This window comes from Pogona vitticeps, chromosome 4, assembly GCF_051106095.1.
Source record: "Pogona vitticeps strain Pit_001003342236 chromosome 4, PviZW2.1, whole genome shotgun sequence".
NCBI lineage: Eukaryota > Metazoa > Chordata > Lepidosauria > Squamata > Agamidae > Pogona > Pogona vitticeps.
The window spans coordinates 158,859,821-158,882,721 of NC_135786.1; the positions used below are offsets into that span (position 1 = coordinate 158,859,821).

The window sequence follows — 22,901 nt, forward strand, 5'->3', positions numbered from 1 at the left end:
CAGTGTGGGACTGCTCTGCTTCACAGCTAGGAAAGTGGCACACTTGGGATATTTTACACTTTGATTTACATGATATCTTACCAGTGGCCATCGCTGACTATGGCCTAAGAGAACTGTAGGACTAGAGATGTGAAAACCTCCAGGTCACCTGATGCTGATGTGGTCCCTATAATATAAAAGCAGATGCGTTTAAGCCTTACTCTCCCGTAACATTTCCTATGGATGCATCAAACATTCTGTTGCTCCTAGAGGTCGACTCTAGCCAGCTTAATTAAGAGAAGCATGAAATCGGATTTGAAATGGCTTAGCTCAGACCAGTCATCATTGTGCGACTTCTGAATGCAAGGTAACACTGTGGTTGTCAGTAGCTTTTCTTCTTTTATAAAGAGAGAACAGAGTGTCAACGATGTTATTAAATATTTATAGAACCCATTTGGAAGCATAAAGCAAAGGTCGTGTGGCGCTAATTACATCATCATGGGTGCAGCAAGAATGTACAGAAATGTTTAATAATTCTTACAAAGCGACCTTATTAGATTTTCCAAAGCAGTCACTGCAGACTTTAAACATTTTTTCTCTCTTATTGACTTTCAATTTCATCTCCGCTGGGCCTCCTTTCTTTCTTTCATCTGGCTCTCAAATTTACGAAGGCTAGTGTGAAAAGAACAAAGGAAAGTAATACATACCACCTTGATCAGAAACAAAAATGTAGTTCATAAACATTTGTTTTAACTACTGAACACATCTCCTTGAGATAGGTGCAGGGGATAAAGGATTGTCTTGGATCATACAGATTCTAAACAAACAGTTTGCGTTTTAAAGCATGAGCCTATTCACACAAGAACATTCATCATGAGTAACTTCAGCACCCATGGAGGGCACACTGGAAAAACACAACCATGCCAGCTTCTCCTTTAACCCTGGGTGTCAGTGGGGAGCATGTCTTATATTTGCTTCTAACTTAAGTGTGGAGATCACGTCCCCATGCCTTGAGACTACCCCATCCTTCCTGTTGCTTCCTCTGCTAGCTGCTTTTCCTCTTTCCTCCATTTTCTGCTCTCCAAAGATAGACATGTGGAGAGAGTCACACTATATAAAAGAAAAGAATGCAAACATGTCCTGTTAAGTAATAGCTGTTTTTGTTGGTTTGTTTCTTTAACTAAGAAGCATCCAGACTGATATGTTCTCCTTTTCCAAGGGAGGGAAGGCGACTGGACAGATCTTTCCATGCTCTTCCCTCCATCAGAAAAAAAACACTACATGCATATAGGAATAAAAGCCAGTGTGATGTCATAGTTAGTTTGTCAAACCAGGATCTTGGAGATCCAGCTTCAGTTCTGTTATAGAGCTTACTAAGTGACTGTTGGCAAGTGACACTCTTTCAAGCCAAACCACACCCCATGGGGTTGCTTCTGGGGATGACTTGGGGAATAAACTAGAGATGGACACGAACTTTGGTTCAGAGGTTCATGTTGCCTCATACACATAGCCACCACAGATGCTTCTCCGCCTCCCCGGTTGGATCCCCCCACTCACCCGCCAGCACGTACTCCTCTCCACCTCCTCTTCAGCTGTTTAACCAGTCTCTGGCAGGAGCATAGGCTTCCCTGTCCCACCTCCTTGGTTGATCGCTCACTCAAACAAGAAGGCAGGACAGGAAACCCTGTGCTCTTGCTGGGGACTGGTCAGCTGAAGAGGAGGAGGAGAGGAGCATGCTCTGACTGTTGTGTGGCTCATTGGCCATGGAGGTGGGGGAAGGGAATTGCAGCACCTGTAGTGCCACGTGTGTGAACCAGCATGAACCTCCAAACTGAGGTTCGTGCCCATCTTTAGATAAAACATATCAAAAGATACATTGTTACTGTTGATACATTGCTTTTTTGTTACTTTTTTACATTTTAACAATAATGATAATGACATAAAACATTGCAATTTTTTTTTCATACCAAGAAAACATTCTTTTAACTTACTAAATGAATGAATGAAATTGTAAGAGCAATATCTCTAAGCTCCTTTTCCACATGAGTTGAAATGAGAAGTACTAGGATGAGCACTGGGTTGAGTGACTAACGGTAAAGGAAACAAGAATTCTATCATAAAAAAACTTGGGGGAAAGGGAGGAAAAGGGAGAGAATTGGGATGGATGGGTGGTGACACTAATTTCCAACTTGGGCTAAGCTGGATACTTTAAATGATAATGTAACAAATCGTTGATCAAACATCCCAGACAGAACCTTCACATCATCTCCAAAAACAATCTCCCCCTAAAATACTAAGCATGAGTGAGCCTGACCTAATGAACAATTCAAAAATGGTTCATTAGTATGCACCAAACGGTACTAAACTTACTAATGCCATTCAAACCAAATGGAAGCCTAAAGGTAGAGATGATTAAACAAGCAATAGACTTCACATCCTCAATTTCTCTTTGCCCACTTGTGAGTGTATCTGTGAAGCACACAGGAAACTTAACATCTGAATAATTTTTATAAAAGAACCTAATATGATTTGTGCCTGCAGCTAAAAAGACAGAGAGGGGAAAAAGATACATACTTTAACGTGTTCCTTAAGAAATGTTTGTTGTTACTGTTACATTGACATCTACTATTTCTCCAAGGCGTTGAGATTGATATTTGAGTCTTACTCCAACTCCAATAGGTTGATCTGGCCTGAAGCACTGAGAAGGGTGTCCAGGGAGATTCATGTCTAAATGAAGATCTGAAACTAGATTTTTTTTTTAAAAAAACACACACACACACTAGCCACTGCAATCCACCACTTCTTTTACTGTTATGTCCTTTCAGGGCTAGTTCAGTTCAGTGTCCAACTAGTGTCTTATAGTTTACTGGTAACAAACATTTGTATAACTCCAAAACCTAGTTCATCAGGTATTTAAGCACTGTGTTTGAGGCTTCTCAATCTTAATACTCTTGTCAGTCTTCCTCTGGGTTATTTTTCTTCCTGTGAATAGTTATTACTAATAATTAAAAGGGCTTTGTGCTTTTTAAAAGTATTGTACAATTCTAAGATCTACTTTGTGAATCACTCAGAGAACACTGTAAAAATGTAAAATAAGAGAGTACAATCCTAACTAACCAATAGGGTTGATGTCACAGACCAGCTAAAGATGTGTTGAATTCCAACCCCTTCTGGACAGGGATATTTCAAATCACAGGACATCTGAGTAGACTAGAAAGAGAATGAAAAGGTAAAATAAACCCAAACATAGTAACAACAACACTGAAGGAAGAAACAAGAAGATAAGAAAATGGAAATGGATCAATAAGAATGTTGGTCTTTGGAGAAACTACCGCTCAATAGGTGACTCTAAAAATGGCCTGCAAGAATTCTGTCATTATTTGAAATGACAAAGGTGATGGATGGATGATGGACAGCGTCTTGTTAGGCAAGTGGAATACATGGAACTCTAAGGAACTCTTTCAAGGCTTTCAGTAAAGATAATGACAGTTTTTGGTGGTACATCACGGCAGTAGCTTTGCAAATATTTGCAGAACCGCATAGCAGACTAATGAAGATTATAATACTTCAGCACAGAAAAATCTGTGTGAAACTCAGTGTTGCAATAGATTGTAATGGGATTGTGGATGACATTCCTAACAAATTTACAGAGAACAGCTTTTTGGAGGAAATGTGCAATGCACCAAAATATCTTAGAAAAGTTTGTTTTTCCCAAGCAACTTCTTAAAGAAAAGTGACAATTTCCAAAAGGGCAGAGATGGTGGTCCATCACAGAAGGTTAAGAAGGCTACAGCCCATGAAAACTCATACTATCATGAATTTGTCTGTCATTAAGATTCTCCAGGACTCTACATTGCTTTAAAAATGTTGCTTTGTTTCATTTTTCAACAGTGGAATAGACTCTTGCATTGTGGCTACATGCCAATAATGGTCAACTACAGCTTAATTTTATAAGAACAAGCCTATGTAAAACTTAGGCTTATACCTTTCCCCTCTCTTTTCTTCCTCCAGGGTGGCTGTGAGGAAGAAACTGGGGCCTAAATTCAACTGTTCATTAAAGCAGACCCACTAAATACACAGAATTTCATAAGTGTTCACTTACCAAGTTTACACTGATTCAACTGATCTACTCTACTGGACTAAAATTTTTATTTAGCCTAGAAACTCCTGTTTCTGGCTAACTTCAATTTAGTGTTACATCTGACAGTAGGTAGATTTAAGAAAGATTTGCTAAAACAGGCCAACTTCATAAATCAAGACTGGAAGTTGGCTTACATCAGTAAACCAAAGTTAAGATTAACCACAATTTGTCTGGGTTCATACATAATGCTAAACTCTTTAATTGAAAATGGAAGTGGAATTGTGGATCTCACCTACACATGTTCTACAAAAAATACCCATTACATCTGAACACATACTGAAAATACATGAAAATGCTCACCAGTTTTCTCAACTGGCCAATTCTGTTTATTGTACATTAAAATAGTGTAGAAGCAAAATATCTGGAACTTTTCCCCCAAATGTTGTGAACTATAGTCCTGCATGATCCGACTGAAGACGGGATGAAATTTGAAAGTGCCAGTTTGACTGAAATTCTATAAATAGGCATCTCTTACACATCTGAACATAGCGAACAAATCGAACTGTCATAACAAAATGCTTTTACAGAACTCTATCCACCAGGAACTTTTCTGAATACAGTGGTGCCTTGCTAGACAGTTACCCCGCATGACAGTTTTTTCGCTAGACATTGACTTTTTGCGATCGCTATAGTGATTTGCAAAACAGTGATTCCCATGGGGGAATTTTGCTGGACAATGTTTGGTCCCTGCTTCGCAAATTGATTTTTGCTAGACAACAATTTTGACAGCTCCCTCCGTGCTTGCAAAATGGGTGTTTTCGGGACCTAAGCTTTGCAAGACAGCTATTTAAACAGCTGATCGGCGATTCGCAAAGTGGCTTTCCTATGGCCGATCTTCGCCAGACAATGACGATTCTTTCCCATTGGAACGCATTAAACAGGTTTCAATGCATTCCAATGGGGAAATGCTTTTCGCTAGACAATGATTTCGTTAAACAGCAATTTCAGTGGAACAGATTATCATCGTCTAGCAAGGCACCACTGTATATTCAACAAGAAGAGCATCAGAATTAAGAACAACATCCATGTTAGGTGGTGTGTTTTAAAAATCTGCTGCCAAAACTGAGAAAGGAATTTCTCCCTGCCCCTCCTGTCTCTAGCAATGCTTAGCAGCATGCCATGTATTTCACACAGAGAAATCAGGAAACTACATTGCGGTTAGTATTTAAGTTTATTTTTAGAAAGAGGCCACTGCTCCTGTATTTTCAGATTTCCTATGACTGTTTAACTTTTTGTGTGACAGGAAGCTGGATATCAATTCTATACACAAGTAAATCTCAGTAAAATCAGAGGCAGTACTACTTACTACTCCCAGCGTGCATAGGACTGACTGCAGACTTAAACATCCATCCATCTATTGAGCACCCTGCAATAGAGTCCCTTTCCACCACCACACACGGTCTCTGTGGATTTATCAATTCACTAATAATCAAAGCCTGGTTACAAGAAAGCAGTACTCTGCCTTTCTTTTTACCACTTTCCTTTTCCAAGCCCACTCCTGTATTCTGAAGAGAGTGTGAATGCAGTGATGTGTGCCCCTTGTATCTGGGATGACATGTAGCCCTGCTCATGATTATCAGGAAAAAGAAATGTGTGTGTGTGTGTGTGTGCATCTCCTCTCCACACTGCTGCTTCCATCTCCCTCCATTTCACCTTCCAAACTCCAAAGCAAATCAGCCTCTTTTCTTCTTCTTTCTTCTCCAGTTTCTTCTTCTCATGTTGCTTCAGTCTTCACCTCATTCCCTCAAATGAACAAAGTAAAAAGTAGCCTCCTCTTCTCATTCCATTGAAAAGTAAAATCATGGTTCCGGTTGTCACAAGCAAAAAAGTAATTCAGGTCCATCTCATCACCACAAAATGTAATCAGTTACAAAAGTAACTCTGGCTGAAATCCTGTCGCTGTAACATATGCCATGTAAGGCTGCTGCTAATAAGAGCAGTGGTGATTTTTCAGAAATAAAACTTTTCCAATCCTCTCTTGAAGATCTAGAGTCTTCCCTCTAATTTCTTCTTCATCAAGATGCCATGGGGGCTGCAGGACGGGAGCAGCGTTTCTAATTACTGAGAATCATTGCTGCCAATAAAGTCATCCTGGCAGCAATGATTTTCAGTAATTAAAGACCACTCCCTCCCCTTTTGTGGCCCCCACAGCTTCTCAATGATAAAAGGGATTACAGGGAAGCCTTGGGACCTTAGAGGGAGAAAAATGGGAAATGTTTAATTTCTGCAAAATTACTGCTGCTGATACCATCATCAGCCTTATATGGCATAAGTTATGACAAAAGGATTTCACTAGCTCTGTAATGAAGTAATTGTATCTTTATGTCTGATAAGTACATTTCATAACAAGTATCTTTCCTTGGCCTCACTTTAAAATCCTACCCCCATATTATCCTTGCTTTAAATGTAGTGAATAAGCAGTTAAAAGAAATTGTGCACATAACAAATGTTCTTCAAACGTATCACAAAACACTTTGCTGCTATTTTCAGCCATCTGGACCAGATCCTTCCTTCAGCAGGGGTTTGCCAAACCTATTATTATACTTCCCTGAGCTCCATGTCATTATGTGTCTGTTAATACCACTATGGCGATTAAACATATACTGTTGGAAACACAAACACTGATTGCTGAATTGACTGACTGCAGTCAGGAGGGGTGGAAATCTCTCTTGTGTGTCATGTACACAGTATTTGCACAATATTACATGAGCACAGTAAGCTTCTAAGTGATGAGCTGCCCACCCGATTCATATGGCCGAGAGGAGGAACATAGTCAATTGCACCCCACCTGCCACATCTCCTTTATTGCAGGCACTATCCCTGAGACACTCAGGATAGGGTTAACCTTTCCACGAGAAGAAGGGGAGCAGGCTAGCCCTTTCTGTCATTGCCCCGCCATTGCTCTCTTTATATGGACAATGACAGATTGAAGAGAACATTGTCCTCTATGCATGCAGTCTTTCCATATGTTTTGAATGTCTAGTTTTTCAGGGCTATGGATTGCGTGGAGAACCTCCATGGGTAACAGACACTTTCATTTTCTGCTTGTGACTCTTACATGAAAAGAACCATGTGACGTAGAGATATCTTACTGCCTTTCTTCATGCATTCAGGCTGACCCTATGCAATCACACCAGTCTTGCTTGCAAGACTGTCACTTGCCTGGCTTCTATCTTCTCTCTCTCACACCAAGCTCCTCTTCTCTAGCCTAGACATTATTTAAATTAGTTACAAACCTGCCCCACAAATTTACTCTTTTACCCATGAGGGATTCCAGCAGATGGCCTTCTGCTCATGAAGTGCCGGATATTTAATTATCGGTAAGGATTCTGGGTTGTTTTTGCTCCGTTCTAGTAATGATGAAAGCCACAGATCCCATCTGAGGGGAATCCAAGGGACAGAGTAACAACTCATTGGAAGAAAACATGAAAAAGCCTGGAAAGTTACTTTTTAGATGTAATTATCTGCATAACTTCATGGTTAAAAGAGGTACCAAATTAACATTAGTTATAATTTAAAACAATAACACCAACAGATTTTCACAATTTTTGAAAAAACAATTTTTTTAAGACATCTGAACATTACAAGCTGCCAGTATGTGGTACAAAACACTTCTTCCTAGTCACCTCATAACTTCTGTAACATTCACAACAAGAGCACCAGGCTCATGGTGGTACTTAAATTGTGGAATACTGTTCCTCCTTCCATTTAGTGAGGACACACCCCTCTAACTACAAAAGCAACTTTTAGAAGTTATAGTTACACTGCAAATACACACACACACACACACACACACAGAGAGAGAGAGAGAGAGAGAGAGAGAGAGAGAGAGAGTCAGATGAGACAATACCAAGCCTGACCACCCAGTGGTCTCACTCCACCATTTAAGCAGCTTCCTGTTTTCATAAGAGAGCTAATTCTCCCGTCAGTACAATCTCCACTCCTGAATGGAACAATACTGGCACAAGAAGTATCTATATTTGATGACCTCATTTATATGCTGAGTTGTTCATTATTTCATACAGCTGTGCAATACTGTCATGTGCTGTTCCAACTGCAGCAAAACCAAGGCTATGGTCAGGATGGGTCCTTAAGTTACTGAGCGGCTCATCTTAGGCATAATATAAAACTTCATTTACCAGTGGGTGATATGCTACGTACTCCTTAGTTATGACTCCAACTATCTGCTTTATAGGTATACTTTTTCATATTTATGCCTTGGAAAGCCTTAGGCACAAATCACAGATTCCTTTATAGAGATCTTAGAGACCAAATTTCTTTTTAAAGTTTCATTGCTTATCTGAGATTTGTAGTGCCGATGACCCTGGCAACAGGTTGCTCCAAAGATGATTTAGCTTTGTTGTGTTGCATGAGAGAGCATACATAAACATATTAAAGATTTAAGGAATAGATACCTACTAGCATGGATATCAGATGGATATCCATCCATCTTTGTGGAATCGTCTTCTGGAGGAGCTCCACCTGGCCTGTTCCCTGGCTACATTTAAGAGGCAACTGAAGACAGGGATCTTTGGGGAGGCCTTCCACCCCAACCTTGGTTGAGTTGAAGTACTTTTACATCTCCGTCCCATCATTTGTTATCTATATTTTTGTTCTCATTTTCTGTTTCACATGCCCTCTGTTTTTATGTGGTTAGACTGTCTATGGTTTTATTATGTTAATTATCTGACTGTGTATTTTATTGTAAACCACCCACAGTAGTGCTGCAGCAGGAATGAATGCTCCAACCAGCCAACCAACCAGTCAATCAACCAACCTCCCCACCCGCCAACTTTTGTACAGACTAACAAAGCTACTTTTTTGAAAACTACAACTAGTATAAGTGGCTTTTGTGGCACAGACCCTCTTTTGGACTACATCACACATACATCGCCAATACTTTCAGCCATTAATCCATCATTTGGTTTAAAAGTAATCAGCACTAGCACTATCAACATTTTATTTATTTATTTATTTATTTATTTATTTATTTATTTATTTATTTATTTATTTATTTATTTATTTAATATCCCGCCTAAAAATGTGGATTAAGAGGTATGAATGAGCTGGGAAAAAGCCCATACTGCTCCTCTTCTTTGGAAATGACTCAAAGAGAAAAAAAAGTGGGGATACAAGTCCAGATTCAGTTCCACCTTGTGCAGAAAATACACCCCATCATGTGACGCTTTTTAAAGACAAAGTAACCTGGGGTCTTCCAGACATTGCTGGATTGCAATTCCCATGATCATTTACCTAGTGACTATGAGGGCTGGGAGTCAGGAAATTTCCAGTCCCACAATATCTGGAGGGCCACAGGTTGCCTAACTGTGTTGCAAGAGTTCAGGTGGAGAAATTACATATATGTGGGGCAGTGGTTAAAACTGCAGTGCTGCAGTCAAGACTCTGCTCATGACTGGAGTTTAATCTCGATGGGCTCAAGTAGACAGCTTGAGGCTGACTCAACCTTCCATTCTTCCAAAGTTGGTAAACTGAGTACACAGCTCACTGCTAAGGCAATGTGTAGCCTGCATAATTAAATTGTAAAATACCCAGACAGTGCTCTGAGCACTATGGGGTGGGATATAAGCAACAGTTTAGTTTTGCTATGTGTACACTAAGAAGCAGCACAGAATGTGCCGTACGAATATATCCTATTCAGAGAATGTAGTCTGATCACAAAAATTTCTTTTGCCACTTTCTAGCTTGGCTTCCAATTTGCTTTGACTGCACACAATGGTAAAATCCAGGCATTGCTATGCAGTTCTGATCAGATCACTGTGCTAATTGGAGGCTTTGGACCAGACAGAATTTCAGTGAGCTCCTGTTCTCTGAGTCCTGACAAAGACAGAAAGCCAGTCAGTGCTTATTATACAGATGGTTAACATGGATGCATCGTGACAGAATACAGCAAAAGGAAAAATGCAGACAACCTGACTGTCAAGTCCAGCTGGGGGGGGGTGTTCCTTGAAGCCAAGTACCACACATATGGCTAGCTTGCCTTCACATGGGCTATCACAAGTTGTACAAGGAAGGGTCTTTGTAGCCTAGACCTATTATTGACAAATTGCCAGGGAGAATAGGAGACACTTCCTTTCAGGCGAGTGGATAAGAAGCTTCTATATTGTATACTAATTGGCAGAACCTCCTCTGAGCAGGTCAGGGGGTTATCACCTTTATATGCTAAGCTACTTGTAGAACAATGGATTTGTGTGTTCAAGATCTTATAGACCCCTAACCTAGGCATCCTCTTAAAGACTTACTAGAAATAATTTGTCTGGATTTGCTTTAGATAGCTGGCAGAAAACTGACAGAGGACAGGGATTGGATTTTTAAAAATCTGTGCAGGTACAAAGAAGGTGATTTGTAAGTTAGAGTGACACTGAAAGCCAATTTATGGGTGTTAGATTTCAAATCCTACAACTCGGCCAAAAGCTTGTGGGAAAAAGTATAGTCAAAGCCTACATGAATAATAAATATTCAGACACTGAAAATGCATCTCAAGCAACCTTTGATGAAGGCTGATCAACAAAAAGGAGAGATCCAGTACATTTGATCTCTGCACAAATCTTCCACATCCATTTAAACAGATATGTTTAGGTGAACTAACAGGTTGCATTTGTTTTAATGTACTATAATTTTCTGTCTTCCTTTTACAGTCTCCAAGAAAGTGGAATAATTACTGTGCCAAGCAGTCTGCTGATATATTATAGTTTAATCATTTGGGGCTATTAATCCCAGCAAGGCCAGGCACTGGGTCAAGGCAGTCTTGATATCAAGTGGGCAAACTGTTACTCACTAAGCCCCAAATAATAGGAGGGACATTCAACCTTAAGACTGCCAAGCAACCTGCTACTTTTCAAGTTACTTGCTTGACACTTAGGTAAAGGGCCTAGGACTAATTTGTGAAGTTACACTACTTAAGTATATGAGAGGAGCTATTGAAAAAACAGGACTTGTACACTTTGAACCCTATTATTGATTCGGTTTAGCCTTGACTTTACACCAATCCATCAGTCCTTTAATTCTGTATTTTGGGGGGCGGGGGGGGGGAGAGAAGGAGCCTGAGTGTCACTGGCAAATACATGAGTTGGTACGGTCAAGAGGAGCAGGTAAGGCAAAAAGCTGCTTGCTTTCTAAGTGGCAACAATAACAACAAAAATCTGATATAGAGGGAGAGCTCTCAGAATTGGTTAATGGGAAGTAACCTGATAAAATTCAGTAAAATTTCCTAAATGTCACTGAAAGGAGAAGGAATGTTTAGCATGCTCCCTAAACTTTATTGTAAACATGTACCTATCAGAATTCAAAACCACTTGTGGGCATGATTGAGATATTAACAATGTCTATCTAAGAAACCATGGTAGGGTATAATTGAAGGGTGAGCAACTTGGGGCCCTACACACTGAAAGTCTTATTGGACTACAGTTCTCTCAGCCTTAGCCAGTATAGGATCCAATACTATAGGATTATGGAAGCTGTTGTCCAACATTTGGAAGACCACAAATTGCCAAGCTGTGGCTTAGAGACACAAAAAGTGTTGTGCCTGCCCGTTCTCTCCTCTCATGCGCTGCAACAGAACATTTCCAAGATTTAGGGAGCCACGGCTTCCCATTTCATCCACACCAGGAAACCATGGTTTAATATCTGTCTACTAACCAGAGCAGGAAAACCATTCTGTTTTGATTACAGTTTATAAGACAAGAGAAGAAGCTATAGTTCCTCAGTTTAGAAGATGGAAACACAAGGAAATAAAAAATGAGGATGGCAAAGGCAAGCACAAGGCCCATTCCTGCTCTAATAGATCATGAGATTGTTACAACTGGAAGAGCCTCTCTGTTTAAAAACAAGATCCCAAGGCCAACTTTGGAGAGGTTGAAGAACAACAGGGAAAATGAAAATGTAACAGTGCTCGGAGAAATAATTTTTCTGAAGTATAGCTTCCATGATCCCTCAGTCAATATATCTGGTGGTCAGGCTGACTAGGAGATTCTGGGGTTGTAATAAAATAATTGCTTTTCCTAGTTCTGAAATGAATTGTGCTATCTATTAGATCACACTTCTGGAAGAACAAGTTATTTTTTTACAGCACATGTGTACATCACATCAGAAGTGCATGAGGATAAAATACAACTGACTTCTTTCTTTCTTTCTTTCTGTCCGTCCATCCGTCCGTCCATCCATATAGGAAGCTTCTCTCAGTCTACCTTTTAGCAGATAGACTTCACTGAGTTACAAACTGCAAGTCTGTCACAGGGCTTCTCTTGGGCAAACAGCAAAAATAATCACAAATTAGGTGGAAGTATATAGCCAATTTTGGAACCAATTTAGCCTTGTCTTTTTCATATGTATGAAATACACACAGGATGACTGAAAAGTATTTCCTCAGCTCAGTTTCAAAAACATAGACCTGTATCTCTCTCTCTCTCTGTGTGTATGTGTGTGTGTGTAGTGACACTTTTAAAACCAACAGATTTATTTTAGCATGCATTGTTGTAGATTATAATCTCCTTCTACAAATATACAAAGTATAATATTCATGTATGATGGTATACATTCTAATCCCATAACCATACGTGTGGTGCATATAAATTTACAACTTGATTACTGCATGAATTTGAAAGAGTGAATTATAATCTACAGAATGTCACTAAAGGATACGTGAAGGACTGCCTCCTTCCATATGAACCTACATGGCAGTTAAGATCTAGCCAGGGGGCCCTTTTGAAAGAGCCGTCCCTTAAGGAGATAAGAAGGATGGCTTGTAGACAAAGGGCCTTTTCGGCAGCTGCCCCCAGACTATGGAATGCCCTCCTGAGTGATATTCGTCTGGCGCCAACACTGATGACATTTCGGCGCCAGGTCAAAACCTTCCTGTTCCAGAAGGCTTTTAATTGAAATAATATCAGCTGTGGGTCCAATGGCAATTTTTAGAGTATATATTTTAATTGCATTTTAATTGTTTTGTCTTTTTATTGTATTTTAAATGTTGTAAGCTGCCCAGAGACCTTTGGGTAGTGTGGGAGGCATATAAGTTAAATAAATAAATAAATAAATAAATAAATAAATAAATAAATAAATAAATAAATAAATAAAAATAAGCCTCTTAGCCTTAAAATTGCCACAAGACTATGCTTTTCTTTTTCTTTGTGTATTAATCAAGTGTCACAGATTGGGTTCTACGAGATATTAAATGCATGACAGCCTTTTCTATTTCTTTCCAATCTAGACCTAGATTGCTGGCTAGGGCTAATGGGGTTTGCAGTCTAACAATACGTGGAGAGCGGTATTTTACCCCCAGATTAAATAGGTAACACCATCTGAGGTGCTTTGGTGTTGTTCTTCAGCAGACAGAAATGGATCTGGGAAACTGAGCCATTCTTAGATGCCAGTAGCCACACTTGATTATAAGAAAGTTCTCTCATCTTTGGAGAGATCTGGCAGCTAAATACTATTGTTAGCCCCCATTAGAGTAAATCTACAGAATCAATGGAGTTTGGTAAATTAGGTGATTCCTATTAATTCAATAGGTCTACTCTAGTTGGGGACTAATTATTGGATTGAATATTAATTTGCTTACTGCTTTTTAAATATTGTTTTGGAGAGCAAGAAACCAGAATCTGAGATCATCTCTCTTTTCAGCTATCCTACTTGAAATGTTGCAGATGTACAACAGATTTACAAGTGTATGCACCATCAAATGGAGATATGCACAGAAGTTGGAATTTCAATATTCAAACAGAACATTATTATTATTATTAACCATATCTATGAAGCAAGCCTGCTGGAAGGTGCCACTTCACATATTTAGCTTAAAGTCATTTAGGGCTGAGTAAGCTAGGAGAAGTCAAGCAACATACAGACATCTGTGAAACATATAACAGTTCTCAACCAGTGCAACAGATTATTTATATGGAAGCCAGTCCTCTTCCTGGCTACTTATTACAAAATCAAGAGATAATGCATCTCTTACTAAGTACAGTGGTGCCTCGCATAGCGACGTTAATCCGTGCAGCAAAAATTGCTGCTAAGCGATTTAGTCGCTATGCGATTTTAAAAAGCCCACAGAAACGCATTAAAACCTGTTTAATGCGTTCCTATGGGCAAAAAACTGACCTTAAAGTGAAGATCCTCCATACGGCGGCCATTTTCGCTGCCTCTTAAGTGAGGAATCTGTCCCTAAACACAGCGGGCGGCCATTTTTTAACCCGTCAGCCATTTTGGAACGGCCGATCAGCTGTTAAAAAATCATCGCTTTGCGATGATCAGTAAGCGAAACAGGGACCTGATCATCGCAAAGCAAAAAAAAAAACCCCCATTTAAAACATCGCAATGCGATCGCTTTTGCAATCGCAAAATCTTCATCGCTATGCGGTTTCATCGCTAAATGGAGCGCCCGTTAAGTGAGGCACCACTGTACTGTATTTTAATTGTGGTCCTATGACAGAGGAAACATGGCAAAAGTGAGACACTTCTAAAACTTTCTTCAGATGATGTTAATACTTTATTCCCAATTGTGGCAACTTTTTGCTTACACACACGCACATACAGATCCAGCCTTTAATGGCCAGATACATATGACAACATTGCAAAGAATAGTTGTTTCCTACAACAGAGATCTTGAACATCACCTCAGCATGATTTTAATCACAGTGATAATAGAAACTACAGATATTGATGCAAGAGGTATCATCCAACTAATCCCTTATTGGGTTTTGAATCTTTTCCTAAATATACTGCTTTTTTATGTTAGGCCCCCAAGCACAACCCACAGATATAATTCTGGGAAAACAGCCAACAAGATCAATACAATATGGAGTTGCAATTCAGTTTACGTAGCCTTGTTCTTTCTGACACCAAGGTTTCTTTTTAACTTGAGTTCTAATTATTTAAAAAGGCAAAGAAAGAGATTCTACTTAGAAGGTCATTGGGGATTCATTCTCAATATCCTGTGAGGAGTCCTTCTCGGTTCCCTTTTCAAGTACTGTGTCTTTCTTTGTGCGGGCCAAATTAGCTGGAAAGGATAGAAAGAAAGGATGGAGAGCCAATGGAGAAATGGTTGAGTGCTATGGGGCTATGCATAATAAAAACTAAACAAGAAAACTGCCATTAATTATGATGGGATTTAAAGTGATGTCCTGAGTTCCTCAGTCTCAGCAATTCCAGTGGGATTCTTGAAGGCTTTAACGGCTGGGATCTGATGGTTGTTGCGGGGTTTTTTTTTGGGCTCTTTGGCTGTGTTCTGAAGGTTGTTCTTCCTAACGTTTCGCCAGTCTCTGTGGCCTACATATGCACACAAAAGACCAGCTAACCACACCCATCAATCACAGTAACAGATCATCTCTCCCACTTATCACAACTATACATCCACACAACAAAAACAGGCTGATGACCATAATCAATCTCTTGAAAAGGACAAAAGCTGTTCCCACAGCTATAAATACTCAACTATGCAACAAACTGCAACAGAGCACAGATAGCATTCTGACTCCTGTCCTCTGAAGATGCCGGCCACAGAGACTGGTGAAACGTTAGGAAGAACAACCTTCAGAACATGGCCAAAGAGCCCGAAAAACCCACAACAACCAATTCCAGTGGGACTTAGCTACACATTTTTTCAATAGGAATTAGTCTCAATAATTTCAACAAACCCAACAACATTAATGGGTAACATCTGAAATTATTACCAGACATTTAGAAATCCTAGAATATAACTGCATTCAGAAACATTTATCCTTGCGTAGACAATCCCAGGCATCACAAGAGTGACAACACAGGCCAATACAGAAGGCATTGCAGTCCTGAAGGATTGATGACAAGTGTACACTTACAAACTCAGTATGTGTAAAGTCAGGCAGAACTTGGACTGGTGGCTTTTTGAACTACAACTTCCAGAATCCCCTGACAGCATGGCAAACTGGAATACTGGCCATGCTGACTAGGGGATTTGAGGATTTACGGTTCTCACAACTAACTGTACTAAATACATACATCGCAATTCAGCAGCAGGTGGATTGGGATCTACGGGTAGATTTACAGGCAATTCCTAGTACATCAGCAATACTTTTAATTCCCAACTATTTAGTAACAAATTTTCCTTACTTTGTCTAAGTTAGCTTGTTGAGATGAACAAAGCTTGGGAGAAAATCGAGAACATGTTTCTTTGTAAAGAATAATTAACTGTTTTGAATCTGAAAACAATTTCCTGGGCTGAATAGGTCTTCAGAGACATCCTATTTCTTAATTCAAGTGTATATCCAGGCCACTAATTAGCACCTGGCTCCATTTAATGTACCTTGAAGTTTTTTTGGGGGGGGGGGGAACTAAAAAGAAGTCTGCAAGCTTGAAGCTTGCCCACGCCTGATCTAAAATCCTGTTCAGGATGTGGAAATCTAGCAGTTCTGTTTTTTCTTTCTTTCTTTCTCAGAATCCTATAAGCATCCTCAACCCATCTGGGATCCTTGTTGGGTTTTTCTTTCAATATGCATTGGAATTTCATGTTTTTGGCACATACTTTTTGCTCCCATGCACATTATTTCTATGTATGTTCCTCACTGACAAAAAGCACATAGTTGTTGTTGTTGCTTTGACTTATACACCATCTCATTGTTCTAGAGCACTCTCTGGGCAGTTTACAACATTATTATGCAAGTAACAACTTGCCCCCCCCCCCCCGGCAAGCTGGCTACTCACTTCACTAACCTTGGAAGGATGGAAGGCTGAGTCAACCTTGAGCTTGAACCCAATGGGAGAAAACTTAGGACGTGAGCAGAGCGTGACTGCAGTACTGCAGTTTAAACACTGCATCATGCGCACAGTGAAACAACATGCAGGCCATATGCAGCCAGCAAGTACCCCAGTATACCCCAAAAATATTTCATTTTTTTGGGGCGGGGAAGGCTCAGAAAGTTCCCTTGTGACATTTAGGGAGTGTGGAAACAATTCTTCTATGGTTTGCAGTTTCCCCAATCTGCTTTTTATTTGGCCAGTACATGATGCATAAACTGAAATAACAAATTGGGTAAGAAAATATGTAGAGGAGCTGTGGAAGTTAGTATAGCTCCCCAGAGGTTATGAATGGCATGCACAACAGCTGGACCTCTGGAGGTTGCTTGCCTTTGGTCTACCGCATGTCTGTACAAATTTTTCAAATAAACATTTTAGCTATGCCCGCTTTTTAACCAAGTGCCTAGCTTTGTGTTGATTATTCTTCTTGAAATGTGCTGCAAACTTTGAAAATGCATGTATTTTTAAAGCAAGGCATACTTAGTCCTCTTGCCATTCCAAGGAGATGTGAAATACATAGAGATGGACACAAACTGGGCCATCCCAGTTCATAAAGGCCCCTCCCCTACCTCCCCAGCCAATCTGTCCTCACCAGGCTCAGCTTGCTTGCTTTTTTCCATTTCCTTGGTTAATCTCCTAGTCATGAGCACGAGCACAGACTTCTCTGCCCCACTCTTTTGTCTGAGTGAGAGATCAGCCAAGAAGGTGGGGCAGAGAAGCCCAAGCTGTTGCTGGGACTGGAAGATGAGTTGAGGAGGTGCAGGAAGCTACCATGCTGGGCCTGGTGAATGGCTGATTGAGCCAAAGGGGGGGGGGAGCAGCAACACCTGTGCTCCTGCCTCTACGAACTGGGTCAAACCGCTACAAATACAGTCTCAACTAATTTCATTGCCATCTCTACATCATGGAAACATTTTATATCATGAACAAATGACCGAAGCTAGCATGCACACATTATAGCAATTAGGTCAAGAGCAAAAACAAAGCATGCTGCTGATATACCGCCCCACAGTGCTTAACTGTGTGGTCTACAATTTAAATATGCAGGGTACACATCCCCCCCCCCAGCATGCTGGGTAACTCAAGTTAGTTGAGATATGCCTCCCACTGTACTACTCTAACAAGATAAACATAGACCCCAAGATTTAAGCATGGCTGAAAGTGATCTGATCGAACAGCCATGCTGAAACTGTTTCCTAGGCTCTTAATGTGCAGTGGCTGAAATCATGTTGCTAAATGTATAAGCTGCACTGGGGTAGGTCCATTGAATCAGTGTGGATTTGACAGGTCGCTCCTCCATTTATTTAAATGGGCCCACTTTAGTTGCAACTGCTTTGGCATAGTGGGCTTCAACTAGGGTAGGCTCATTTCAATCAATGGAACATGGAAGAGTTGACTCACCAATCTCTACCGATTCAATGGCCTACTCTTCTACAACTTGCTACATTAAGCAAGAAAATTTCAGACAGTGACTTTTGGATAGCAGGCAATGTTGTCAGAACCTTTTAAGAGGACCAGCAATTTCTGAATCAGAAGAATGTAGGATACTAATGAAAGGAAGATGACACTCTATTAGAGAAAAGAGAATTAGTGTTGGATCCTCAAATTGTGCTTTGCACAATCTTGTGGAATAACTCAAAGTGAATAACAGGATAGAAATCCATCTTGGTGCATAAGGAGACTTCCAAGATCCATATTATGGTAATAGCTTTAATCAGGCCAGCAAAAAAGGCACAAAAACATTACTGCAATTGTGCTAGAAGAAGGCTTCAGGGAATGCATAATGAAGAGCTACCATTTCAACAAGCATCCCTACATATATTGTTCACTAGCCCAAAAATGAACAACCCCTTCAAACAACCTTTCGACATTTTTCAGGTGCTAATGAAAAACTGTTCGTAACATGGTATTTTTAAAGAGTGTGTATAATTCGAGATCTGTTTCGCTGACCTAAGAATCAGGGAAGACTGGTTTTATTTTTTTTTAAAAAAAGAACAGGACTCCAGTTATGCTAGTATAATTTGAACAAATAATTTTTGTTCTCCGTAATGGAAAGAATGCAAAAGAAAACTGCTGTGAAAAAACAGTTTAAATGAAAAAGGCCGGGTGGGGAAAATGACATTACAGGCACCAACACTGTCAACCTCAGGGCTGAAAGAACAGGAGTTGAGGACAGAAAGAAGTAAGAGAAGGAGCAATAAGGAAGCCTGACTGGGAAAGAAATAAAAGCACAGTAGCTGGCAATCCTTTGCACTGGTATTACCAGCCTGCTGAGAGCAATTACAATAGCACAGACAGCACTTGCTTTACTGTGACCTTCTTGAATTAACTTTGAGGGTAGGGGGGGGAAACCCACCCAGTGGTTCAGCAGGGAATTTATTAGAAAATTTTAATGTCAACTTAAATTTTATCCAAGGGCCTCAATATTAAAGGTCATCTCCATTACTATACTTTTGGAAACCATGGAATCTCCGTTTACTTCCTATGTTCTCCCTTGCCCTTCCCTTCCCTTTATTTCCCTCATATAAGTCTATATAAAAACAGTTCAAAATTCTTGCTTTAAGCTCCCGGGCTTTTTAATTTGAAAATGGCAGCCATCCTTCATTTTCACAACCCTTAAATCATTTTCTTAACAAACTAAACACAAAACAGATCTGCTTGTTTTAAGAACATCTCAAAATACCTGTACCAAATGGACAGGAACTTTAAATTACAATATTATATACATCTCAATAAAGAAACATCGGGGAAAATTAAAAGGAAAAGAAGACTACTATGAGGATAAGGGGGGAAAGAGAAGATGTCTCTTTCTGAGGGTGTGAGAAGAGTCACTATTATTTCTACAGTGCATATGACACAACTGGTGATCCTGAGATGTTTTGAACTACAACTCTGTACCAGCTTCAGCCAGCATGGGCAAAGGGATTATGGGAGCTGCCGTCCAGAACATCTGAAGGGCATCAGGATGCTTTGATATGGGGAATATCAGTGTTCATTTTCCTTTTCAGAGTTTCTGAAATGAAAGAGGAAAGAAAAAGCAAAGAGGGTTCTTTTTCTCCAAAGATTACTTATTCATTTAGTACAGGTACACACTGTTTTGCCCACAGTGAGCTAAAACCGGCATATGTCCTGCTCTTACATCCTGCTTTATCCTCTTAAATTACAACAACTCAATGTAGCTGGTAAAATAGGGGTGGGGTGGGGGAAACAAGTGCCCCAAGGTTACCAGTGAGTTTCATGGCTCAGCAGAAACATGAAGCCAGATGACTGAAATCTCAGTCCAGCGCCTTGATCACTACATCACAAGCTTGCCTTCTATATACTCAGACCAGTTTCTGAACTTGCTGCAACCTGCATTACTCCTCTGTTCAAGGAGAGTACAGATATCCTTGCAAAGAAGAGTGTGTATACAGTTTGCTAATGTATCTGAGCATTTACCAACCTGGGATTGTAATCCACGCAGGCATTCAGAGAATTAGAAGAGGAAAACCAAAACAGAAAGGACACAACATATTTTCGCTGTTCATATGATCAAAACCATTTCTAAAAGCTAAAAACTTAAGGATCTGCTAAGATTGCTCGCTCACATCAAAAAAAATCTGTGAAGTAGAATCTACAGTTCTCAAGATAGCAAAAAGGCAGCGTCAGTGTTCACCATTCATATTTAAAGGATCTTAATTTAAAGAGAATATAGTCTTTCTTAGCAGTGCACACTTTTGAATTTGCCATTAGGGAATAATTTCTGATTGCTATTACTCTCTATCTGCTTCTGCTAGCGTTCCTCTGGGATGATTATCAATCTTGTGCTTTTAAAAATTTGACACCGATAACATGCCTGCGTTTGCCAGTGCTTCTTAATTGTCAAGCTGTGACAGTGGAACTTCAATAATAAATCTTGTCAACAGATAACCTCAGATACTAGAATTTTAAGTGTTTCCTCTTTTGAGCAATTTGATGTACTGTACTGATAACTACTTCTGCCTGAAGTGCAAGAAAAGAACAAAAAAGCTGGGAAAAGGTATGGAGGAGTAATTCTTGGTGTATACAATCAAGACCGCCCTGGTGCTATGCTAATATTTCAGAATACCTAAGCTTAGAAGTGAAATTGGTGGCAACCTGTGTGGTACATCTCATTGACTCACGTATTGCCTTTATTTTGATTTTCAGATTCAGCCATGACACAACATTATATCTGCACTAATGTTTCTGCTCAGTATGATTAGCTAAAACCTGATGCTTTTAATCCAATATTCATATACTGTATTCTGTAAAACCAACAAAAGCATTTTAAAACATTTATCCTGAAGTAACAAAAAGGCAGTAAAATAAGAATTACATGCTAACATCAACAACAGAAGTAACCCAATAAAAATGGGCTTTGTGGACTTTGATTGGACAACCATCTGTTAGATCTGCTTTGATTTGAACTCCTATATTGAGCAAGGAGTTGGACTCGATGGCCTTATAGACCCCTTACAACTTTGTGATTCTATGAAAGCAGCCAACATTAATATTATTGGCATAGACATAAAAGTGCACTGTAATTCACTCTGGCAATGGAAGAAGGAAAGTTGTATACAAATAAAAAAAGAGGGAGGAGTTTATTTAATGTCCCACAGACATCCAGATGCTGGAGTCGATGAGTCTTAGGTCTAATTCAGAGCTTGAAATAAACTAAGAATTTTAAATTAAGCAGGCTAATCTATCAGTTTTTAACTCCACTTAATTGTTCTGGTTGATCAGCTTTGCTGGGATTGTTACCAACAGTGATGTTATAAAAAGAGTCTGAGCCATAGCCCGGAGAACCTCTCTCAATCCAGACAAACAGCCCAAGTCTTTGAAGGGATTGTAGGAATTGGGGGAGAGGAAAAAGGACGAGAGATGCAGATCAAGGCTGCATTCTCTAATCTGGCATATTCCAAATACGTACTATAGATCTTACTACTCGAGCCAGCAAGTGAATTGTGGGATTGGAGTTCTAAGGGATCTGGAAAGTACAGTGGTGCCCCGCATAGCGAGGTTAATCCGTTTCGGATTAACCTTTGCTATGCAAAAACATCACTGTATGGGGCAGGAAAAGCCTATTGGAACGCATTAAACTTAGTTTAATGCGTACCAATAGGCGCCAAAACTTTCCCCTCCAGCGATGTTTTCGCTGGTCCGGTGGCCATTTTGGAGCCGCCGAACAGCTGTTCGGCGGCTCCAAAATGGCCGCGGACCACCCGAAATGGCCCCCCGCAGCGTTTTCGCGACCTCGGTAAGCAAGGGGAGGGCGCGAAAACACTGACAGGGGGCCATTTCGGGTCATCCGGCGGCCATTTTGGAGCCACCGAACAGCTGTTCGGCAGCTCCAAAATGGCTGCCGGACGCCCCAATCGTCGCAAAGCGAGTGCGGCGATTGGGGCAGCTCCGTATAGCGATCCCCAAAAAGGGATCGCTATACGGATTCTTCGTTATACGGTGCGCTCGTTAAGCGAGGCACCACTGTATCAGGTTTGGAAAACCAGGTTAAAATGCAAGAAAAAAACAACACACCAATTTAAAGGAATAAAGAACAAAGTGTCACTTGAGAAAAAGGAGATCAAACACACTGGAGCTCTTATGTCTTTAATATCCTGGCATTTATTAGGCATTTGGAGACATTGGACTAGAGCTAAACATGCCAACTAGAATAGCCCCAGTAACAATATCCCAAAGTCACATAAATTAACTGAGTGTACTCTTGTTGGGATTATACAAACCTCATTTTTTAAAAAGAGGGCAACACCAAATTTGGAAGGTTTAAAATGCCAACCAATGTTAAGAGTCACTAGTAAGAGAGCCAAGATAAATGTATTGGTTAGTTTATTTGAAAAAGACCATCTCAGCTAAGTGGCTTCAGATTCCCTTTTTTCAGAATCCAGACTATTATTGAAATTTCTATCCAAGACGAAAATGGTATGAGCTGGAATTTCTGAAAAGGCAAACTTAATAGTTCCTGCGTTATAGCAGAACAGTC

General features: G+C 40.1%; 1 protein-coding gene and 1 long non-coding RNA gene across 2 annotated transcripts in view; both read right to left on the reverse strand.

Annotated features, from left to right (window-relative positions):
* LYRM4 (LYR motif containing 4) overlaps nucleotides 1-22,901 on the reverse strand; it is a 72,235-nt gene that overhangs the window by 25,305 nt on the left and 24,029 nt on the right. The gene's annotated exons all lie outside the window — the stretch shown is intronic.
* LOC144589208 (uncharacterized) lies at nucleotides 378-21,976 on the reverse strand. Its single transcript, XR_013545174.1, has 2 exons — nucleotides 1,000-21,976; nucleotides 378-651 (listed from the first exon to the last, which is right to left on the reverse strand). It is a non-coding gene; the product is annotated as an uncharacterized LOC144589208 (long non-coding RNA).